Source organism: Salmo trutta, chromosome 1 (genome assembly GCF_901001165.1).
Source record: "Salmo trutta chromosome 1, fSalTru1.1, whole genome shotgun sequence".
Taxonomy (NCBI): domain Eukaryota; kingdom Metazoa; phylum Chordata; class Actinopteri; order Salmoniformes; family Salmonidae; genus Salmo; species Salmo trutta.
In genome coordinates, this window is record NC_042957.1 from 14,532,116 (window position 1) to 14,537,158 (window position 5,043).

At 48.3% G+C, this 5,043-nt stretch overlaps 1 pseudogene; it reads right to left on the reverse strand.

The window, feature by feature from the left end:
- Window positions 1-1,855: 1,855 nt before the first annotated feature.
- Window positions 1,856-4,836, reverse strand: LOC115195287 (ankyrin repeat and EF-hand domain-containing protein 1-like; annotated as a pseudogene).
- Between the last annotated feature and the right edge of the window lie 207 nt (window positions 4,837-5,043).

Here is a 5,043-nt window from a genome sequence, read left to right on the forward strand (position 1 = left end):
TCTGGAGGAGAGGAAGCTGTCTGGAGGAGAGGAAGCTGTCTGGAAGAGAGGAAGCTGTCTGGAGGAGAGGAAGCTGTCTGGAAGAAAGAAAGCTATCTGGAAGAGAGGAAGCTGTCTGGAGGAGAGGAAGCTGTCTGGAAAGTGGAAGCTGTCTGGAAGAGAGGAAGCTGTCTGGAGGAGTGGAAGCTGTCTGGAAGAGTGGAAGCTACATGTCTGGAAGAAAGGAAGCTGTCTGGAGGAGACGAAGCTGTTTGGAGGAGAGGAAGCTGTCTGGAGGAAAGGAAACTGTCTGGAGGAGAGGAAGCTGTCTGGAAAGTGGAAGCTGTCTGGAAGAGAGGAAGCTGTCTGGAAGAGTGGAAGCTGTCTGGAAGAGTGGAAGCTATCTGGAAAAGTGGAAGCTGTCTCAAGGAGTGGAAACTGTCTAGTTGAGAGGAAGCTGTCTGGAAAGTGGAAGCTGTCTGGAAGAGAGGAAGCTCTCTGGAAGAGTGGAAGCTGTCTGGAGGAGAGGAAGCTGTCTGGAAGAGTGGAAGCTGTCTGGAAGAGTGGAAGCTGTCTGGTGGAGAGGAAGCTTTCTGGAAGAGTGGGAGCTGTCTGGAAAAGTGGAAGCTGTCTGAAGGAGTGGAAATTGTCTGGAGGAGAGGAAGCTTTCTGGAAAGTGCAAGCTGTCTGGAAGAGAGGACGCTGTCTGGAAGAGTGGAAGCTGTCTGGAAGAGAGGAAGCTGTCTGGAAGAGAGGAAGCTGTCTGGAAGAGAGGAAGCTGTCTGGAAGAGAGGCAGCTGTCTGGAAGAGTGAAAGCTGTCTGGAAGAGTGTAAGCTACATGTCTGGAAGAGCGATAGCTACATGTTTGTAAGAGTGGAGGCTACATGTCTGGAAGAGTGGAAGCTGTCTGGAAGAGTGGAAGCTACTTGTCTAGAAGAGTGGAAACTGTCTGGAAGAGTGGAAGTTGTCTGGAGGAGAGGAAGCTGTCTGGAAGAGAGGAAGCTGTCTGGCAGAGTGGAAGCTGGCTGGAGGAGAGGAAGCTGTCTGGCAGAGTAGAAGCTGTCTGGAGGAGAGGAAGCTGAGTGGAAGCTGTCTGGAAGAGAGGAAGCTGTCTGAAGGAGAGGAAGCTGTATGGAAGAGTGGAAGCTGTCTGGAGGAGAGGAAGCTGTCTGGAAGAGTGGAGGCTGTCTGGAAGAGTGGAGGCTGTCTGGAAGAGAGGAAGCTGTCTGGAAGAGTGGAAGCTGTTTGGTGAAGGGGAAGCTGAGTGGAAGCTGTCTTGAAGAGTGGATGCTGTCTGGAGGAGAGGAAGCTGTATGGAAGAGGAGGAAACTAGGCACCGCTCATCACCTGGCCAATACCATCCCTACGGTGAAGCATGTTGGTGACAGCATCATGCTGTGGGGATGTTTTCCAGCAGGAGGGACGGGGAGACTAGTCAGAATCGAGGGAAAGATGAACAGAGCAAAGTACAGAAGAGATCCTTGATGAAAACCTGCTCCAGAGCACTCAGGACCTCGGACTGGGGCGAAGGTTCACCTTCCAACAGGATAACAACCTTAAGCACACAGGCAAGTTCCAGTGGCCCAGGCAGAACCCGGACTTGAACTTTATCGAAGATCTCTGGAGAGACCTGAAAATAGCTGTGCAGCGACAGTCCCCATCCAACCTGACAGAGCTTGAGAGGATCTGCAGAGAAGAATGGGAGAAACTCCCCAAATGCAGGTGTGCCAAGTTTGTAGTGTCATACCCAAGAACACTCGAGGCTGTTATCGCTGCCGAAGGTGCTTCAACAAAGTACTGAGTAAAGGGTCTGAATACTTTTCATTTGTAATACATTTGCATGGGGTATTGTGTGTAGATTTATGAGAGAAGAAAACAATTTAATCCATATCAGAATAAGGGTTTAATGTAACAAAATGTGGAAAAAGTCAAGGGGTCTGAATACCTTCGGAATGCATTGTATAAGCGGTCCTTCATGTCCACCTGGACCCCCTAACTGAAGGCCAGGCTCAGAGACTCCGGGTCCCCCGTCTTCACACAGTAGTTGATGTTGATTTAGACCCCCTCTAGCTTGTCTATATACAAGGCCGAGTTGTCTTTGATGGGGTGACCTGGCGGGTGGTCGCTGTCGAACCACGTGACGTCGATGCAGTGCTGGTACGTCTGGATCATGAAGTGAGGCGGCTCGCCCTCGCCCCCCTGGTAAATAAGCTCAGGTGGGACGGTGCAGATAAGGGAGGATGAATTTAGCCTTTCTCTTGCCCTTTTTACCTTTCTTCTTCTTGGGGGCATAGGTGGCGATGGTAAATGGTTTATGGAGGTATTTGAGGCCATTGAAGAAGTAATTGACGTTGACTAGTCTTCCTCTCCTCTTGTCGTAGGTCACTACCACCATATGGAGCTGGTCTGGTTCCTCTGGGCCCTGGAGCTTCTGCAGCACGGACAAAAACATCTTCTTGGAGACCGTCTCCGTGCATTCGGCTTCTTATTCATCAAAAAAGGCGTTCCGAAGGGCAGTCTCATACTCGTGGGCCAATAGTGGAGAGTCAGAGCTCAGGGAGTGTTTGGATTGGATACACTGGGTTTGGAGTATTTCCCGTGTATCCTCTTTGCTTTGTTGAGTTCCTTCACCGCTGAATTGTAGCCATTGTCTTTGGCAATCTGACGGGGGAGAAGGCCCTCCTGGTTCTTCAGTTTGGAGTTACAACCTAGAGTTACAGACAATAAAGAATGAAACCCTTTAGTTAAATCATAAAAAGCCCACTGAAAACATTCCAAATCCTGGGAATTAAATGCATAAGAAATAGCGGCATATCACTGAAGACTGATTAAAATGTTTATAACAGATGTATTCACTGAGTATAACGTAAATGTGTTTGTTGAAGTACCGTTTCACTCAGTGTTAATTAGTTATTAGTGAAGGTCTATACCTCTCTGTGCTAAGAATCCGCAGCAGTCAGGCAGCGTAGTGAAGAGGTGTCCCCCCCTCTGATGTCATCCCTCCCATGTCATCTGAGTTCGCAGGCAGCACCTGGATCACCTTCAGGACAATTATAGTAACAGATGACGGTTGTATTCAAAACAATAGTTGACATATCGGGATCCTTTCCCTGACCAGAAATAAGCCTTGTCCTGCTCAATGGAAAGTCTCTATTTAAAGGGCTTTTCAGTCCAGGACTAGTCTTAATCTGGGTCCAGGAAACCGGCCCAATGGGTATAGACATACAGTATATGTGGCCATGTGGGAATCAAACCCACAACTAAACACGGTTAACCTTTACTGACGTTCAAATGCATTATTTAAGCAATAAGGCCTGAGGAGGTGTGGTACATGTCCAATGTACCATGGCTAAGGGCTGTTCTTATGCACGATGTTACGAGGAGTGGACACAGCCCTTATATGCCTGGACACAGCCCTTATATGTGGTATATTGGCCATATACCACAAACCCTCAAGGTGCCTTATTACTATTACAAACTGGTTACCAACATAATTAGAACAGTAAGAAGTAATGTTTTGTCAAACCCGTGGTATACCACGGCTTTCAGCCAATCAGCATTCAGGACTCGAACCACCCGGTTTATAATACTGTATAACCCACCTCAAAGAATCCCCCATGGCAGTGAAGTGTGTTCGCCCCCTCAGTAGGATGCCTCGGATCAGCTCCACAGCCCCAGCCCTGGCTGCCTCCATCAACACAGTGCGGCCTGTCATGTGATGAATGACATTAACAAGATAGAATTCACACAGCAAAGTCCAAGTTACTTTATTCTATTCAACACAGGTATCTAGATTACTCAGAGAGTCAACAATTCAGGTACATTCAGGTAATTTACATTCCCAAATTTCAACAGTTCAATTTTAGGAATATAACCCTCGTTGAATCCAAAATGGCATACTTGTAACACTCCACCAAACTAAAGTAGTGCACTACATAGGGAATAGGGTGTCCTTTCAGATTTGGCCTTTGATCTCCCAGAACCCCTCATGTCATGATTAGCTGCGTCAGGCTCGGCACCCTGCCCCAGGATGCAGAGGCACATGGCGGAGCAGTCAGTGGCGGGCTGGCCGGCCAGCAGGAACACGGGTGTCCCGGCAAGCGAGACGTTGTTGACATCGGCCATGCTGTGTAGGCCACCTGCAGGCAGCGCATGGGGGGAAGATGCAGCAGAGGAGCACACCTGGGAAAAGAGCCAAGAGACACTGAGTCGGTGAGCCGATCAAATCGGATTACCCAGCAGGCCAGCAGGCTTTACAGACCAGGGAGAGGATCCCTTCTGATCTGTAATTAGATGTCCACAATCATCCCCTCAAAAGAGCCCAGAGTCATTGACTGTAACTGAAGACTGGACCGCACTGCAATTGAGGCTATTATCATAATTGGGTTTTAAGGAGTTTTGTATGAGTGTTGTTACGGTGGTTCCTTTGGAGTGGGTGAGTTGATTTGAGTCGCCTGAAACACTGATCTCATCATCATGTAAACAGAGAGAGCGTGCATTTTTATGAGTCAAACAGGCACGGCATTCAACAGCTCTTGGTATAAGAGCTACATACAGTAATATAGTAAGTAAACAAACCCTGTGGTTGATACATTTGTCGTTTAAAGGCCCATTTCTATCTACAGGTGGAAAATAAAGTCCTTCTATTCAGTGTCTGAATATTCTACTCTATTCTATTCTATTCTATTCTATTCTATTCTATGCCATTCCGTTCTATTTTATTCGGTGGCCCGAATTATATCTCTAGCACACACAGCAGCATCACCTACTCTGTGGCCTGACTGTATCCTCTCCCATTTCCCCTCAGCATCCATCAGGTTCATGTCAACGTAGTTCTTAGCCAGCAAAGCAACCATGCCGTCGTGCCCCAACTCAGCAGCTAACATGACCAGGGTGCAGGAAGCTTACCATGTTTTGTTGTTGGCCACAGCGGCCAGGTGGAGGATGCCAGTGCCCTCATGTGGCTCTGTCAGGTTGATGACGTCCTTTACGCCCATGTCCACCATCTTCTCTATCTGGTGCTAGTCTCCCTCACTGACATTCTGGAGGAGAGGGTAGATCTG